This window comes from Mauremys mutica, chromosome 10 (genome assembly GCF_020497125.1).
Source record: "Mauremys mutica isolate MM-2020 ecotype Southern chromosome 10, ASM2049712v1, whole genome shotgun sequence".
Classification (NCBI taxonomy): Eukaryota; Metazoa; Chordata; order Testudines; family Geoemydidae; genus Mauremys; species Mauremys mutica.
This window is the reverse complement of record NC_059081.1, coordinates 8740865-8760305: the sequence shown is the minus strand read 5'-3', so window position 1 is coordinate 8760305 and position 19441 is coordinate 8740865. Positions and strand designations below refer to the sequence as shown.

The 19441-nt window shown below is 41.8% G+C and overlaps 1 protein-coding gene across 12 annotated transcripts in view; it reads right to left on the bottom strand.

Annotated features, from left to right (window-relative positions):
* Positions 1 to 19441, bottom strand: part of GLI2 (GLI family zinc finger 2) — a 406855-nt gene that overhangs the window by 256163 nt on the left and 131251 nt on the right. For 11 of the 12 annotated variants that reach the window (XM_045033089.1, XM_045033083.1, XM_045033085.1 and 8 more), the window contains 3 exons: positions 12680 to 12818; positions 2914 to 3023; positions 2154 to 2514 (listed from right to left, as the gene is read on the bottom strand). The gene's annotated coding sequence lies outside the window, so the exon portion shown is untranslated. The remainder of the gene's footprint in view (positions 1 to 2153; positions 2515 to 2913; positions 3024 to 12679; positions 12819 to 19441) is intronic. The other variant, XM_045033082.1, reaches the window with a different exon arrangement.

The window sequence follows — 19441 nt, the reverse complement described above, 5'->3', positions numbered from 1 at the left end:
AGTAAGGTAGCTAGAACAAACAGATCAAATCGGTAAGTCTTATAACAAATCAGTCTATTCCACATCTGTATATTTTGGATTTCCTGGTTTATTTACTTTACTTTCTTGGCACTAGCTCCACAGTGCATGCCAATACAATATTTGTTTAAATGCTATTTTATGCAGCATGCTAGTGAAACGTTTACTTTCAAATTCTTGTACATCCCAAGAGCCTCAATTGCAAAAAAAGTTTTACAACTGCTCCTTTTGTCTATAGTCATTAAACTCTATAAACTTCATCATAACCCAGTAAAAATGTTTGTTTCAATGTTTGTTGTAAAGGAGGGCGAAGGCTTAATTGTATCAAATATAGAGAAATCTAAACAGATTAGACATACACACACAGAGAGATGTGGTAGTAACGCCGTAGTTAAGACTGTGTTCAGTTATATATAACTGGTTATATATACACACACGCACCCATATACATATACACACGTGCACACTCACTCATATGCAAAGAAATATACACATATAATAGCCTTTAAAAATGTACTTTATCACTCGCCCAGGGCTAGTATTTTGTTTCCATTGTTCACTAACACTTTATTTTTCCCCATCAACAATGTGATAAAAGATGGTTTAGTATATTTGGGGGGGGAGCGGCTGTACTAGTACATTTTCAAAATTTGCAGTGTTATGTGTATACATACATGAATATCTACACATGGTAGATAAAACAGAGCTTTGCCTTCTGTAAAAGAGTTGTGGGATAGATACTTAATCTTGGCCCACAAAACTTTCTGAATAATCCCACTTTCCAAGTTTGTGATCAAGTAGTATGTGTACAACTGGAAAATCCTTCAACTGGGCTGGCACTCTGTCTGTGGCTGGACACACACACCTCATGGTGAGAGTGAAAGTCACAGCGTCTATTGCAGGCAAACTCTGTACAGTATCTTATTTTATTTATTGAAAAATCATCCTAATCTCTTGGTCTGGAAAAAAATCAGGTTTCCTAGGAAATGACAGCAATTACTTGAGGCAGAAAAGGCATCTAGATGAGCCGATCCCCCCGATTGTTTGAAAGCCACTGAATCCAGGGGGAAACTCTCTGCTCTCTAAATCCTTAATAGGATTGGCGCCCAGCTCTCCCCAAGCCGCTCCTCATCACACAGGGATCAAGTTGCAGCAGTGGATTTTTGAAATTCCTCAGCAAATATACTTGTTGAAAGATTGCTTCTCCCGGGGGGAGGGGGAGAAAGAGACGGGTGGGGGGCAACTTAAAATACAGCAGTAAACTCACTGATCACTTTGGAGAGCAAAGCGACCTTCTGCCGGAAAACAAGGTCTCGGCACTGCCTGGGTGCAGCACTGGGCAGAAGTTGCAGGGAAGTGACTGTCACTCAAGCACCGGTCCCCACTACACCCAGTAGAAATCACTGTCCCAGTATTACTACTGCACCCCCAAAAGAGAAGTGGGGGCACCCCACAGTAAGATGCATGCAACAATTCCATCCACGGCCAGAGGACAGGGAAGCAGCGGGCTGCACCCCCCCCCCCACCTCCCCTCAGGCTCCATCTAAGCAGCTTTGCGAAGGGAGGTGGGGGGAAAGGAAGGAGCTTCTCGCAGCAAAGGTCTCCCCCGAGCAATCTACACCTCGGCGGGCTGGAGAAGAGGGGTCGGGAAACACCACGGAACTGCCGGGATCTCGCGCGGAATCAGCAATAGGCGACCCCGGGGATCCAGTCTGGCCAGGCAGGGGTGTAATTAACACGGCGCAACACGACCACGACTCTCAGTTTCAGGCTCCGCTCCGGGTGCGATCGGGATCCCGCACCCTCGTGCTCAGTCCGCCCCAGCTCGGAAATGGAAACAAGCAGGAAAGTGAGCCAAGCCCTACAGCCCAACAACCCGCTGCCCAAAGTTGCTGAGCTAAAGCTCCCCTCCACCGCACGGTAACCAGCGCAGGCGAGCCCGTGCCACTTACCTGCTGGCAAAGTGCAGCGCCTAACACTGGCAGCAGGGGACTGACTCGACCCCTGTGCTGGGGAAGCATGATCCGGCGCAGTTTAGGGAAATATCTTCCCCACTTCCCAGCCCCCTCCTCACTCTCCCTCTCAAAACACAGGCACCCCAAAGAGAAAGGGATAATCATTAAAATCAACTTTACCCAAAGAGAGAACCCAGGAAGTTTTCACCGTGCCAGCAGCTGCTCCGGAGCAGGGCTGCTCATTCAGCCCCCCATCATAAACTTGGGGGGGCGTGGGAGGGACTTTCCAGACGTCCTTCCCTTTGGTGCCTTTTTTAAAAGCTGCTGCTGCTGCGGCCGCCGCCACCACCACAAATCCCGGCTTCAGCTTGGCTCTTTTCCCTTCCTCCTCCGAGGAGTCTCATTGATGGTAGTTTGGAGAGGAGAGAGTTTAAAAAAGTGTCGGGAGCCTCTGCTGCTGCTGGCGTGTTTCTGCACTTCTGCCATCCATCATCCCAGCGTAAGACACCGACACACACACACACGCTGAAGTTTAGGAGGACTGTAGGGGGCGAGGAGAGAGGAGCTTTTGTCTTTCAAGCACCGACACAAGAAGAAAGTTTAAAAAAAGAAGGGGGAGGGGAAACAAACTTTTCTCTCCCACTCTCTTAAATTGAATTGGGTTTGTTAACTCAAGTCAGATGATCTCCATAGTCAAAATCCAGTGCCGAATCTGTTTTCACTCTAATCCTCCCCACCTCTCTTTCTCCCCCAGTGAATTGCACCATTTGCTGCTCCAGATGGGCTGGGCCTTTCTCACATACTGGAGTAGAGAAAGCACAGCGGAGGAGAAAAAGTAGCTAGGATTCCCTGCAAGAAACCTGTCAGATTCCCTAGCACTGGGCAGGTTGATTTCCTCCTCCCTGGCCCAGCGGCAGGGTAAGAATGAGTCCATGCATACCTGGTTTCGGTGTTCTGGGCAATCAGTTAGCATAGCTGGCACATTGTATCCAGTTTGAATTCTCTCTCACACTCACTCACTGGTAGTTTTTTCAACCAGATGGAAATAATCTGAAACAAAACAAACAAAACACCCCTAATTTCTTTGGCAAAGAAAGTTTGTGTTTGTGTGAAGTCACTTCTAAGCATCTTGGATTCATTGGCTAGTGGCAGGCTGCAGTTAGACTGATGGCTAAGTGGGCTCTGGCTTTCCAATAACTTTTATTTTTAACTTGGAGTATTTGGAACTCAGTTAACAAGCTAAACCTAAAGTTTGCATTACTTCTGAGACTCCTAACTGGGCTGTAAAAACAACTCACTGGTATCTTCTGAGGGAACAGAGGTGGAATACAGCTGGCTTTAAGTCTATGGTAGATGGAAAAATACTGCAGCTACGTGAATAAAATGTTATCTCAGAAATGCTCCAAACTCTTAAAGGCTGTGTGAGTTGTTCCCCCCCTCCTTTGTGCAGCTCATTGCTTTGTTTCAAATACAATAGCAGGCAAACACAATATTAAAGCTCATCTAGATGGGATCGCCACATGCTCTAAAGGCCCGTTCCATAGCCCATTAAAGGCAGTAGAAAGATGCTAACTGACTTTACTGGGTTTTGGATCAGGCCCTAAAATGCTTTATTTTTTAAAAGAACAATGATACATCCAATTTCTTGTAACAGACATTTTTAATGGACAATATTTTACAATCAATAACCACACAAGTTAGGGAAGTGGTGGAATAGAAGAGTTTCAAGTCCACGCAGCAAAACACAGTCAATGGATTCTCTGCTGTTCTGTTTTCATACTGTGTAGGGGTCCAATCCAACTGCTAGTGATGTCCACGGAAAAACACCCACCAACTTCAGTGGAAGTTGGATCAAGCCCTAAGAGGTATAGTCTCGGCAGGTGTAAATTGTCAATGTACAATTTGCCCCTAATTGTCTGCAAACATATGTAGATTTCAGAACCATCTTTAGTAGGACAAAATATTCATTAAAGATTTTCCCTAAATCTTATTAACTAACCTTTCCATTTAAGCATGTTATTTCTTTTAATTCCCATATGTTTTTAAAGTGAGACTCTAATGGGGACGGGGGACAAAATAGCTTTAGTGTGTATTGATCTGTTTCATATATATTAATATCAGTGAGAAATGCAGCAGTTTTAATTTACGATATCACCAATCTGGGCTGCCTACGGCAATAAGCTTTGTCTGTGTTTTGATTTCTTTGGCTATGGGGTTTATTACAAGTTTATAAAACCCCCACAGCCAGATGTAGTGTGTGGCACCACACAGAATCTGATCAGAGTGTTGGTGTCTGACCCTGAAAGGATTGTGCTGTAAAGGGTTTTGCTCCATTCCCTCCTTTGCTTCTAGTATAAGGACATGACCGGAGTAAAGGGGGCATGTCACTATGCTATACCAATCCTCAGCTGCAGTTTCAGTCCCTTGGGCTGCTCTAATTTATGCTAGTGGATTAGCTCTGCACACAGCATCTCCAGGTGTAGAAGAGTGCAAAGACTGAGCTTTATGCCAGCTTGGCAAACCCTTCTCCCTCCTGACTGGTGTTGCATGCAGTCCAGCTAGACCGCCAGATCTGCTTCACAATTTTAAGCACCTCTAAAAATCAGGCTACTTATCTGGGTGCCTCAACTGTAAGCACTCGAGTTTGAAAGTTTTTGCCTTAACCTTTGGATGGCAGTAAAAGACTACTGTTTAAGGGCATTCCTTGTGCCAGTTATTTCATTTAGATGATCTTGAGAAGGACTGCCCAGCCCTCGGACCACTCTTTCAATGGCCTAGTAGGACATTCTTACAGCAATCTTTTGTCCATGATTAGTACTATGTGTGGCTCCTAAGCACCCTCTTCCAGCTTTGTCTTTATGGGACACCTTGGAATACTGACGACCTGAGAAAGATGAAGTAGAGAGAAGTGCTGGGGAGACAGCTAGAGTGCCAGTAGTGAAAATCTCAGGCTGAGTCAACTCATTTGTGCCCAAGAATTTTAAATCTTATGCCATGCCAGTGCAGGAAGAAAGAAAGAGGTCCTTTTCTTCTACCATCACATTCATGAAGTCAAAGTTAGCAGACCAATTCTGGGCAATAGACAGTTTGGCCAACCCTTAACTTTGCCTCCAACTGGAGATATCATTTTACGCTGTCAGAAGTTTTAATTGCACTTTGCACTAAAGGTCACTTGATTCAGACTGAGCTTTTGGTTTCCATAGGGGCAGAGTCAGTTCTGGCAGGAACAAAGATTGCCTCTTCTCTGCATTAGTTTCAAAAGAGAGGTCCTTACCCTGGAATACATTTACCAGTTTGATTCTCTAAAAAAAGAATTTGTTAATCTTCAGATCATATCACAAGATCCACTTGTTCTCCTAGGGTTTTCCTACTGTGGAGGAATGATGTGGTGGGGGCAGGAGAGATACAGGGAGGGATGATTGGACAGAAGGTTGAGTAGGATCTGGTAAGGGATCACTTTGTGAGACATTGGTCCTCAATTATTATTGTATATTTATAAGTGTACATGTGCCCAGAGTTTTGGATGGGCACATTTTTAAGACAGAAAGAAAGGACGAGGGATTGATCCTGTCAGTATTTTAGTAATATGGCACAATATTCAGCTCACAGATGCATATGTGCAATTTCATTGGAAAAGAGTGGCCCACTGTGTCAAGATTACGCTGGAAATGTTTCCCATTTGTGAAGAGGTTACTGGTGATGGTTGAATCCCAAAAGATTAAGCGATTCTGTTTAGCTGAGTACCCAGAAGTCTGTATCTATCTATAGGATGCTTGAAAAAAACCTACGGAAATTTATCTTTGATTTGGTTCTTTAGAATTTTTCTCTAAAGATTTTCCCACCAGAAGGACCATCCTCATGATAAACCCAGCAGGTCATTTCAAAATCCCAAAAGGAAAACAGTGAATACACTTTTGTAGCTGTTACCAGCGAATTCACAGATAAGTATTCTGCTCTGACTCCAAAGCTACTGACTGCAGTTCCATGACAGATTTAGGCCTCAGGCTTGCAACAGAGTTTGCATGCACCCAGTCAATTGGAGGATCAGAACCTTGTATTCAAATGCAGTTCTCTTTTGGGATGAAGATTTAAAATTATTTTAGAATTATCACTAGGACATACATAGTACCTTGAAACTCTCTATTTGGCTCTACCATGTTACGTGTGTCTGATTTAGTTCCATGCAGCAGGGACTATAGGCCAAACTCAGTCTTGGGGTAAACAAGCACAACTCTATTGAGGTCAGTAAAGTTGCACTGGACTGAATGTAGCCTCATGCCTATACAACATCACATACACCTATGATGCTTAACAAATTAACAACAAAGCACATCATAGCCAAAAGGAGTTGGTTGGGAGGATAGGGGAGATTTTTGGCACAAAATACACAAGTTGTTTTTTATTTAAAAACAATAACCCTGCTAGCCAAAGGGAAGGCATAGCTATAAGTAAACACCATTTATAATACCACTGCCTAGCATGCTGACCAATATTGTCTCATTGTTTCCTTGTCCTCCTGTCTGTCTCCACCAGCTGTCTCTTGTCTTAGATTGTACACTCTCTGGGGCAGGAACCTTCTCTGTGTGTGCCGCAGCTTGTGTAAACCTTTACATGTTCCCTCACTATTCCCCACCAAGTACAGACATGTCAGCTATCAGAAAGTGTCATTTCAACACTAGCTTCCTTAAGATATTCTTTTGTCTTCTACCTGAAGGATCCATTCTTGCCATTTCCTTTATCTGCAACTACAATACTCACAGGTCAGGAAAGTGATAATATCTATAAAGTATTCCACTGGTATGTGGTATCTACCCAACATGAGCAAGGAGACAGTGTTTATATTCAGTTTAGAATTGAGTTAGAGGCATGGCCCCCAATTCAGCAAAGCATTTAAGTGTGTGCTTAACTTTAAGCACATGCTTAAGAGCTTTGCTTAACTGAGGCCCTAATTGGGTTAGAAGAAGACAGTGTTAAACACCTCAAGCTGTTCTTTTAAGATCTTCCCATATCTGAACTAGAAAATAGGCCCTCTTCCATTTTGGCTGTGACCCAGAACCAAAGTTGTATGGGCAGATTCGGATCTAGAAATCTGAATCCAAAGCTCCCACACCCCAAAATGTAAAGGGTTTAAGATTAGAGGTTCTGATTTGGGTCTCTCTCTACCACACTATCTATAGTTCCAGTTTAGAAGTATGAAAATTACACATCCTAGTTTACACACAGCTAGAGAAATACCTGGCATTTCAGAAATGAGGGCATTGATATACGTGGGCATACAATGCTAAATTATTTATGAACAATTTTTCTTATGCCAATCAGCAGGTTTTCATAGTCATGAAATCCATCCCTCTAACTGTACCCTCTTGAGTTAGTGATCACACTGGCGATAAATGACTTGTCTACCTGGGGAGTGATTGGGAATGGGAAAGGAGCAGCATGCCAATGAGTGTGCTTATTCCCGATTGCTAGTGTTCCTCCTGGCTCTTCTCTCTTTCAAAGTAAATGTTTTTAAAATAACTGGGTCAAAAGACTTCTCCGGACATTTGGTGGAGTGGGGCAGGGGTGGGGGGCTGAGATATGCAAAATAGTACATGTGGGTGGTAAATGATTTGATAAACAGGTGTATAAGGCAACACCAGGCAATCAGCAGATGGACAAGGCAGCTGGAGCAAACCCCTGCTTTCAAATATGAAATTAATTAGACCTGTTGGAATTTGGCATCCATTTTTAAATTCCACCAGGGAAAATTAGGGAATAGATTTTGCACTAACCTCAGAGATCAGAGGGAAAACTTGTTGTATCTTGTAGAATATTGAGGCCCTGATCAATTCCCAAACCCCAGCTCACCATCCTTGGGATTGAGCAATTTATAATTTACAATATTATGACCTAAAATTGAAATATTTAAACAACATCCAGGGTGGCCAGTAGCAGTAATAATACTTAGTATTTATTTTCAAAACACTTGACGTATTAATCCTTAAACACTCCTTTGAAGTAGGTGAATACAGATGGGAAAACTGAGGTACAGAGAGATTATGTGCTTTGCCCAAGGCCTGATAGTGAGTTGCTGATAGAGCTAGGACTTGAACTCAGGAGTGCATCCTGCCTCCACAAGTAAGTCTGCTTCAGATACAGATGACTCTTTTCCTTTCCCTTTGCACTGTCTCTAAAGGTTTATTGAAATCTTTTCATTGTACTGTTGTCTTTCCTTCAATGAGTCAGCCCTTCTAGGGACAGTCTTCTCTGACAATTACAAACAAGGAGCAGTTCTTTCTAGTGCCACTTCTGCAAAGCAAGTGACTTCTGGACTAACAGCATCTGTAGCAGAATTTTTGAAAGATATAAATGAGAATTATGAGAGCAGGAACATGACTCCATCACCACATCACACAGTTCTCACATGCTGGTGTTTTCTTTCCTGAGATATCATCTCCTACCATTGGGAGTGGCCCATGGAAATTGAATAATGGCTACAATTTTCAAAAATGACTGGTGATTTTGAATACTCAGCTTTTCAGAGGGCAGGTGCTCTGCACTTTCTGAAAATCAGACCCCTTTAGGATGTCTCAAATCAGGCACCCAAAATCCCTAGACACTTTTCTAAATCTTGGCCAGCTTCTCAAGATGACCATGAAATGTCACCATCAGCACAAGAAACACAGCATCATCAGCATGAGATATTCAATGTAAAATGAAATCTAGAACTTTACCAGGCATGAATTTCCATCTTACTTGGTGAATAATTCAGTGATAATACAATATGGAAATGGAGTAGGCCCATGTCCCCAAGTAATAGCCTTCATACACCACTGCCCATCAAAGTTCAGCCCCTCTTTGCTGAAGAGACAAATAATGTTTGCAATCATGCCTAATATATTTCAAATTGGTTATATTGTTTGTAGACTGCTTATGTCAAAACATGTGAATTCTCTGGTGTGCTTTAGGATTTATGCATCCTTGTTCTTCGCAAGGGTTTATTCTTATTTGTTGCTACCTGTAAAAATATATCTCTTGGCCCCAATTCACAGTGGAACAATGTTAGGTCATTATTCCTTGAATTGTTAGGTTTCAAAGAAGCAATTTCTCAATAACCTGTGACACAGGAAATTGTGATTCTGATATCGGGTGATTTCAGGAGTTTCTTTTACAACAATCTGTTTTGCTGTCAGTAAATTACATTTTTGTATTATTTCAGAAAGTGGAGGCTATTAATATTTTTGTAGGTGCATGTTAAATATTACTCTGCTGTCTTTTGTTCTCCTGCATTGCCTTGAGTTTTAATGTATATTTTAGTTATCAACTGAATCATATTTTGACTGAAGGTGAAAATATCTGGTTGCTGAAACTAGTGTTACTTTAAAGTGCCTTTCAGAAAGCATGGGTTTCTAACTTTTGTTTTCCCTGGTGTTCCTTTTATGAAGAGCTATCATGAATGATTAATGCTTAGATACCCCTTTTCTGTAAGATCACCACTGAACCTACTTGTCACCAGGTGCTAGGGTGACCAGACAGCAAATGTGAAAAATCGGGACAGGGGGTAGAGGGTAATAGGAGCCTATATAAGAAAAAGACCCAAAATCGGGACTGTCCCTATAAAATCGGAACATCTGGTCACCCTACCAGGTGCTATTCATGAATGAAACACAACCAAAACTGCCACATGGGAAGAATTTATTATGTTAAATAGGCTTTGGTTTTGTGAACTGGAGTCATTATTTAATATCAGTACTTCCTCTTACGATGAGGCTAGCTAGACCCATTTTACCAATAGGCTGTGGCAAGATGCAAAGAATTATTGTCTGGGTACTCTTCTGAGTTGGATATCACATGAAACATTGGAAAGATAAAGGTATACATATGTATTACAAATAAATATGCATATTGACTAGAGCTGAGCAAGATTTTTTGGACAAATATTTTATTCACTGAAAAATGCTGTCAGTCAAAACTATTTGCAACTTTGTGTTGAATTCAGCAAAGAGGTTGTTTTTTTTTAAGTCAAAATGAAACAATGTGATATTTCATTTCAAAACATTTTGTTTTGAAATTTGCCTGAATCTAGTTTTTTTTTTACAAAGGGTTATAAAGCCTGAGAATGAAATTATACATTTCAGGTTGGCTTGGTTGAATTACTTCAGTCAATCAAAAAATAACTTTCTGTTTTGTTTATTTATTTTGCTGAAAACAAACAAACTAACAAACAAACAAATTATTTCCAGTCAACATGATTTGTTTCAATATATTTTATTTTTCAGTTTGGTCATTGAAACAAAAACCCTGTTATTGACTCAGATGTAATACTGGCTACCTATGAAATAGTTTATTGGCAAAGACCATTTTAGATATACTTTGGGAGCTGAGATGCTATAAAGTTGAACATCCACAGAGACACCACAGGAGTGTTTAGCCACTTAGAATGTATATGGAATAATGACACAGGCAGGAATTGACAATGACCACACTGATTTCCATGAAAAGCCTGAAATGTATTTATATAGTAGTCTAATCATCCACCGATCGCAATCCATTATTTCTGACTCATATTTTTAAAGATTTAAATTGTATTTGAATAGGAAAAAAATTTCCAGTACCAGAATAGATACAAATTTACTGTATTTCTGCTAATACTAAAGCAAGAGATTAGAGGCCCCATCACTTGAGACATTCAAAAATTAGTGTGAATAAAGCACTACAAAAAACAGTTTGGAGAATAATCCTGGGTGGCAGGAGAAGGGAGACAGGGAAATAGTCTAGTTCATCTAATACCTAGCTCTTAATTTCTACAAGCCCAGTGGTAAGAGAAATGTTTAGCACAAAGCTGCCGTGGAGTGAAAAACGTAATCTCATGTTGACAGATATCATTAGGATTGGTAACAGTATTCACATAATTTACAGGCCAATTAATCTTCATGTACTATTGCTAAAATTCTCAATTCTACTGACTAGAACAGCATCATGTGACTTGAGCATGATGGGAAAAGAAAATCAGGCACTAGGGTCGACACAAGGGACCTGATGCAAAGCCCATTTGAGTCAATGGGGATCTTTCCACTAAGTCCGATGGGTCTTGGATCAGGTTCAAAAGCAGGAAGAGAGTCACCACATATGCTGAGATGTACCAGGGGCCTGATCCTGAAAGATTCTGAGTATATACCATATTAAGATCCCTCCACTTTCAGAAAAGTCATTGGGGGTAAAAGATACTTAGAACCTCACAGGATTGTGCCTCCCCATAGCAAGAAAACATCCCAAGTTTCACTGACAAGCTTTTGTTTGCAAGACAAAGGAAAAGTCTAAAGGTAAACCATCAGCAGCTGTGTAAAATGTTGCTATAAGAGCTACTTGGGTTGGAAAACGTTTCCAGTCATTATATCGCTATCTTGGTTACCTGAGATAAATGTCAACCAATCCATTGCTGTCTTTTGGATAGCACACAAACCTGTGGTCCTATTCTCAGAGGGTGATTAGAAATCCCACAACAGTTTTAAAAGGATAGGGATGTCAGATCCACTGTCCAGGCCACATTTTCATTGTAGCAACCTCTGCACATTTAAATCCTGCCCCATCCTGCTCCTCTGAAGTTTCTAGTAGATACACTGTTCTTCATTTCCTGTACCAAACTATTGGGCAGTGTAGATGTGCATCATTCAATATGCCACATTCCACTTTAGAGGTGGTTGAAATGACAATATTGGGATGTTTGTAAAGTGCTCTGGGATTCCCTCAAGATGATAGACACTATTCTACAGAAGAGACAACATTAACTTCAAAAGAGGGGTTTGCTGAGGCATTATTTTTTAGTGATCACTATTAAAGAGGAGTTGGCACCATAGATCTGAAATGGCTTTCCAAAAACCATGTCCTACTGGTTCTGCTGCGTTCAGCCTTTGCTAACCTTGGCATTAAATTATCTTGCAGAACTCACTCTCACCTTGGCTCATGGAGATTTTGCTACTATATACATACTTGATTTGACAAACTCGCTGTTCTATGGATCTAGATATAGTTTCTAACAATCAAAATGGTGGTTAGTCAAATTAATCCTTGTAAAGAACAAATCAGGATGGAGGCAAACATTAATTACAGTCAAGCAGGTGCAGCTTTATTAATAAATTCAATCCTTCAAGAAGATAATACCTAAAGGGAACCTGTCCAGCAATGCCTGTCATTCCCCTTCTCCCCTTTCCCTATTCAAGTCCTGAGCATCCTGAATACTGTGTGGGGCAAAGCAGGAGGAGATCTGCTTCTGCATCGCACTGCCTTTTCAGGGCAGTGCCCTGCCACCAACCAATCCCAGTACTGCTTAGAGGTAGCAGGACTGACCAATAGCAAACCCCCTGTTGTACCAGCTCTGGCCAGACCCTGCAATCAGACACCAGCTGTTATGGCTGGTGCCCCTTTTCACGAGGCTCTACTATATATTCAGACAATAAGTGATATTCCTGACATGAACCAAGTCTAACCTGGAAAATATTATCTCATGCCACACACCATTTTTCCCTCTGACCACACAAGAATAAACTCTGGCAACAGTGGACTCACGTTATGTATTTGTATTCCCATGAGGACCTTATTTGTTCAGACTGCTCTTCAGTGTTCAGAAAATGTAATAATTAACAACTGAATTGTGCTCCTATCTCTAAACCACAAGATGACAAAACAGACACATGATCAAATACCAGGACACTTTTCAACATACTCACCTCAGGCCAATGATCACTGTGCAAACTTCTCTGATAGAATAGTACATAGAGATCCTCTGTGAATCCCTGCTATGCGTATGTCTGAATGTTTCTTTTGCTGATGCCCAACTTTCCCTACTAAATTCAAAGAGTTTATTTCCTGTAGAAGAGAAAGTTCATCAATTTTTGGATGCATCTTCATCAACAACAAAACAGAAAAACATAAGTACAGAAAAATATAAAAGCCCTGGACATTGTATATCTTGTAATCAACAGTGGAAAGTACAAATTGTAGCAGGAGAATAACACAATAAGTGAGTAAAGCATACAGAACCATCAGAAAGCCCACAGCATAATCAAACCTGTAGTTCAAAAGAACACTTCAAGTACAAGCATTTCATAGGTGTAGAGTTTGAAAGGAAGCATCGTCTAGTGGTTAAAACACCTTACAGGAAGTCAGAAGATATGGGTTCTATTTGGCTTTAATTATGCTTTGTGACCTTAAGCAAGTCATAACCAACTTTCTGAGCCTCAGTTTCCCATCTGTAAAATTGGGATAATATTTAACTTGCAGGGAGCTGAGTGTATTAAAATCATTAACATTTGCAAAGTGGCTTGAGATCCTTAGGTCAGGGGGATGTCACTGAGTATTTTTATTTAGTTTACTTTTGGACTTGTCAGTAGAATTACAGAATATTGTGAATGGGACTTTCAAATTCCCAGTGTAAATGAGATGGGCTCTGAAATGTGAGCCAAAGAGCAGCTTTAATAAGCTCTTGTCAGTTTCTCATTTAGTTACACTCCCATATTAACTAATTAAATCTCACAACACCCTTGTATGGTAAGCCACAGGTATATAGGGATCACTTCACTCATCATAGAAATACAGCCACCTCTGAGGCAAAATGCAGCATCTGTTTAACAATGTTCACCAGTGTCTCAAGACAGTTCTCAGTTCTTAAATACAATGGTGATTGATTGGCATTGTATACAGCCTAAGATAGGGCAGGATGTGAATCATATACAATAACCAAATCATGTACAAGGGAGCTTATTTATAATCACAGTTCATTTACCCAGACAGGACTTTGGTCAGGACATGGTGATTAATGCTCCTGCTCATACAAAGAGAGCACAGGATCTTCAATAAACAAAGTGGTCAGGACCGCTGTTTCCTCTGAAAGACAGCACATCCAGCCAGAGTGCCCTTTAACAACTTGCTGGGGCACCAGGTCAGTACTGACTCAGAAGTAAGAGTGCCATCACCTGATTCACCCAGCACTTCCTGAAGCACCTACGTGTTCCTTTGAGGTATCCTCTCCAAGAACTGCACTGACCTGGCCTGACCTTGCTTAGCTTGTGAGATCCTATGGGATCCTAGCACAAAGAGCAGTGCAGGCTATTATTACCAGGCATTTATTCATGCATGATTTCACTGTACTGGATGAAAGATTATAAAGGAAATGAAACACAAGTAGCTCCCCAGCCTAGAAGTCAAACCTACAAAGTCCATTCATCAGGATTATCCACCCAGGAGTCATTATTTGAATGTCTTACAGTACCAGGGCAATTCATTGTGTCATTGTGTGAGATGACAGACAGTATTGCAATCAATGGCATTGGATGGTGCCCATTGTCAGAGCCTTAGAGTAACCCCCTCCATTCAGTTCCCCGCTCCGTTGTGCTCTCCAGGAGTGCCCAGTCAGGTTTCAGGACTCAAGCCATGACCTGTCTCAGGGCAGGCACCCTTTTCCCACTCCTTTCTGACTGGGGTTTAAAGACTGCACAGCCCTCTGCCATCCACTCTGATATCCCTCAATAAGCCAGTCTGCCTCAGGGCCAGCACAAAGGAGAGCTGTGCTTTCTCTCTAAGAACAATAACCAGCATGTCCCAGCAGTCACAAGTTACTCCATAGCATTTCGAAAGCAAAGGACATTTATTCATAGGGCAAAAACAGAGAAAACATTAAAAAAAACCAATACAAATTCCTAGTTGCTTATTAAACATACCAGAAATCACCCATTTTCCATACAGTGAGTCTGGTAGGCCAATGTCCCTTCCATCCCTTCAGCACGCATTGTGGTCCTCCAAGGACAAAAGGTCCCATACATTTGCTGAATCAAAAGGAAGACCATGAGTCTGTTTAAATCAGCCTTTATATATCCCAAAGTCTTTTTCTCTTGGTGTCTGGAAACCCAGTTTAAACCAGTATAGGCAAACCACCCCAGGGGGTGGTTCCTCTTTGGAGTAGCATTAGGCCCTTAAACTTCTGTGGTACTGAAGAAGTCATCTGGGTAGATACCAGAAGTTGAGAAAGATCCATTGGTACTGTCTTGCCAGAAGCAAAGTGGTTCTCTCTGCTGCTCCGGTCGTGCTTAGACAATACCGGAGATAGCTTAGGTACCCATTTAAATACTCAATTAGCATCGCAGCAACCTGTTTATGTGGAACACTAGCCCTTGCCCATGAAAATTTTACCCATCACCATTTAATTTAGTAAGTGATCTGTCTCTCTGACTCTGTGTCCATGAGCACTCTGTGACACTCCTCCTCCCACTTCTTTTTCACCTAATATATACCTCATAATCAAGAAGTGGTTTATAGATAAAGGTGAAACCACCCCCACATGTTCTTCTCTTCTCCCTCCTGATTCTCAATGTATTTGCCTACTGCAGTCCTATTGGGTGAGAATGGAAGTGTGCATCATCTACGGCTATATAAGCACGTCTGCAGATAAGATGCTCAGTCCTTATTCAGACAAAAAACTTCCATTGACTTAAATGGGAACTCTGTCTAACCAAGAACAGGAGAATTAGTGGGTAGATATACAGACAGCAATTGTTACATAATCTGGCATTATTTTATTTTGATTACTTTCAAACAAAATACCACCAGCCTTCAGATTTTCATTGGATAAATCCTGATAGTTTCTAGGGACTGTCTGTTTATGTGTAGTCAAAACACAATCTTTGACTACACATGACTCACACACTAAATTACAGATGGGTGGACAGGGAAATCTTCATGAAACAGGCCCTGGAACTGAAGTAATGACCACATGTGGGGAAAAGTAGGTGTTTCCACATGGCCAGTTTTGCTGGACTTGTAAAATGCTGCGTATAGCTAAACCTCTCCTCTAGAGGTGGAGCTGCAAATCCGCATTTTATTTGAGCAAACTAGCAGGATCCCAGGGAAGAAAAAATACAACTAAAGACCAATAAAGGCAATTGCCTTAGAAAACTGACATACACAAAGTAATGATGGGAGATTAGGCTAGGGCCCTTAGCATGGGAGAGATAACTCCTAGTAATGCTAGATAGTGGAATTCTCTTGATTGATATATCCAGTCACTATCTGTGGATCTTTGAAGACTTGTGTCCAAATTGGACACATGCAGAAGTAAAATCACCATCTTTCCAGGACACACTGAGTTCTACTAAGCATGCTTTCTTTTAAGATTTCGAATAATGACTTTGGTGTGCCTGCCCCTGTGGCATATTAGTGGCAATCCAGGTCAGTCAAGTTGTAATAGGTTCTAATTAACACTCTGTAAGCTGTTAAATTCCTTACCTGGCCCTCAAAAAGGTGGAAGATTCTTTCCTGCCTATGAAAAGACATTAGAAAATCACTGGCAATCTGATCTTCACAGCTGAAAGCTCCATCAATTAGTATGAGTGAGAGGCAAACCCATTTTTACACATGGGCACTAGATTTTGGAAAGCAAGACCTGACCTGCAAAAATAAATGATCACTCCAACCAGTGAAAATTACTCCAGCTTGTGAGAAAATCTTAGTCCATCACATCCCTATGTATCAGTTAAAGCGCATCACAGATGTGACACAAAAGTGCTATTTCCTATTTGCTTCTGTATGCAGAATTCACACATGATGTTTTTTTAGAAGTGAAAGTTCAGGTGCCAGTGGCTGCTTTGCAACTAATGGATCTTGAATTCAGATTGCTATTTGATCTGGGTATTTGAAATCAGCTGTGCTGTAGTTTCAGACAGAGTGACCTTGATTAGTGCTTCACACTTATACAGCTGAATTATTATGCTGTATATGTGGGAGGGGGATGTGACAGCAGCTCACTGTATTATACAAAAAATAAACAAATCAGGGAGAAATCCCAAGGTCTGATTCTGATCTCACTTATGTTGAGACAAAGCAGTAGCAATTCCACTGAAGTTACTGGAGTTAGTGCCATGGAGTCAGAATCAGGCCTTTTACATCTTTGTTATGCAAGAGAAGGTTACTCACCCTGTAAAGTAACTGAGTTTCTTTGAGAAGTGCAGTATCAGAGGGGTAGCTGTGTTAGTCTGTATCCACAAAAACAAAGAGGAGTCCAGTGGCACCGTAAAGACTAACAGATTTATTTGGGCATAAGCTTTCGTGGGTAAAAAACCCACTTCTTCAGATGTATGGAGTGAAAATTACAGTGCTTCACTGGAGATGCGATAGCGCCCCCTGCACCTAGGATCAGAGATCTTTGGTAGCAGTGCCCATTGGACCACACATGCACTCCTCCTCGGCATCTATATAATGTTGTATGGTCCAATTGTCCTCAGTTCTTTCCTTCTCTACCGCAGAGCCCACATTTAAAACTCCAAAGCAGAGGGGAGGAGGGAGGGTAGTGAAGCACCCATAGGGGGACACATCTTGAAGAACCTCAGTTACTGCACAGGATGAGTAACCTTCTCTTCTTCTTTGAGTACTGTCCCAATGGGTGTTCCACTGTAGGTGACTGTAGAGCAGTGCCCCTAGGTGGAAGGCTGTGGCTTTGGAGTGATGTGTACCAAAGATGATAGGAAAGTGAGTCCTAGTAGGGCATCTGATGCTGCATCATGGGTAATGGCACAGTGTTAGTTAAAAGTGTCCATGGATGCCCAGGTGGGCGCTTTACAAATGGCAGTAATTGGCACAATCGAGGTAGACAGTGAGTGAGTGGAATTCATTCAAGTTCCAGGTAGGCTTCTCAGTTTGTGTCATTGGTAGCAAAGGTGGATAAACCCTGAGATCCATTTGGAAAGGCATTGTTTGGATAGGGCTACTCCATTCCAACTTTTAGCAATAGAGACAAATAAGCGTGGTGAATGCCTGAAAGATTTTGTTCTGCCAAGGTAAAAGGCTAATGATTGTCTGGCATACCAGGTTTGCAGCATGGCTTCATGTTGGTTGCCATGCGGCTTTAAGAAGAAGGAGGGAAGGTGGATAAGAGGATGGCACCTTGGGTAAGAATTTCAGATGGGGTCATAGTCTTTGTGAACGATTGCGTATGGCAGGTACACCATGACACCACTTATTTGTTCTGTGTCCAGTTTGACCTGTGTCCAATTTTGGTCATCAATGCATAGAAAAGATGCAGAAAAACTAGAAAAGATCCAGAGGCAAGCAACAAAGATGATCAAAGGGATGGAATTCAAGCCATATGAGCAAAGGCTGAAGGAACTGGGTATGTTTAATTTGGAAAAGAGGAGATTAAGTGGGGTGGGGGAATACAATAGCAGACTTTGGATACTTGAAAGGCTGCCATAAAAAAGATTGAGAAAAGTTTTTCTCTGTGGCAAAAGGGAACAGGACAAGAGACAATGGGTTCAAACTACAGCGTAGCAGATTTATATTAAATCTCAGGAAAAACTTCCTAACTGTAAGAACAGTAGAACAATGGAAAAGATTGCCTCAGGAGGTTCTGGAAGTTCTTTACTGGAGGCTTTCAAAAGGAGGCTGGATAACTATCTGTCTTGAATGGTTTAGACAGGGCAGGGGGTTAGACTAGATGACACTGGCAGCCCCTTTTAACCCTACGATTCTACCCATCGGATGGATGCGATGGTAACAAGAAATACTGTTTGCACTGATAGTTGTATGTAGGAACACATTGCCATGGGCTCAAACAGGGGACAGGTGAGACAGTGCAAAACTAATCTGGGATCCTAAAATAGGATGGGGTCTTGTATGTGAGGGTACCTGTTTTGAAGGCTCTAAGGGATCTTTTTGTTAGTGGGTGGGTAAATATGGGGTGGAATGCAGTGATGGAGGCCAGGTGTATGCCAACAGAGCTTGTGGACAATTTTGCTTTTTTAAGTTTTAGAATAGTCTAGAAAGGAGCATTCGTTGCACAGTCATGTTTAGTGTTGCACCAAATCCATTATCTTTTCCATTTATTGCGATAAGTAAAGCGAATTGTATCCTGTTGACTATTTAAAAGAATCCCTTTTACCTCTTTTGAACAGGCCATCTATGAATCCTGGAACCATGAAGGAGCCATGCTTTCAGATGGAGGAGTTCTAGATTGGGAAGGAGGATTTGGCTGTGTCTTGCGAGAGGAAATGTGAAGTCAACTGTAGTGTGATTGGTGGACAGACCGTCATGCCCACAAGGTACGGGTACCAAATCTGTAGTGTCAATGTTGGGGCTATGAGAATGACTATAACTTGTTCCACCTGTATCTTGTGAAGCACCTTCAACGATAGGGGAATGGGTGGAAAGCCGTAGAGTAGGGGCACATCCCCTGTAATGAGGAAGGCGTCCCCCAGACATTGGTGACCCAGACCCACTCTTGAGCAGAACTGTGGACATTTGACATTTTTGGGTGTGGTGAAGAGATCTATGCTCAGGAATCCCTAGTGGTTAAATGTGTGCTGCGGGGCTCTTGTGTCTAACTCCCAATCATGGTCTTGTGAGAATCTCATGCTCAGTGAGTCTGCTGTGGTGTTCTGGTGTCCAGGTAGGGTTAGGTCCAAGATGTTGATGTCTTGCTGGATACACCAGTTCTCAGGTTCTGT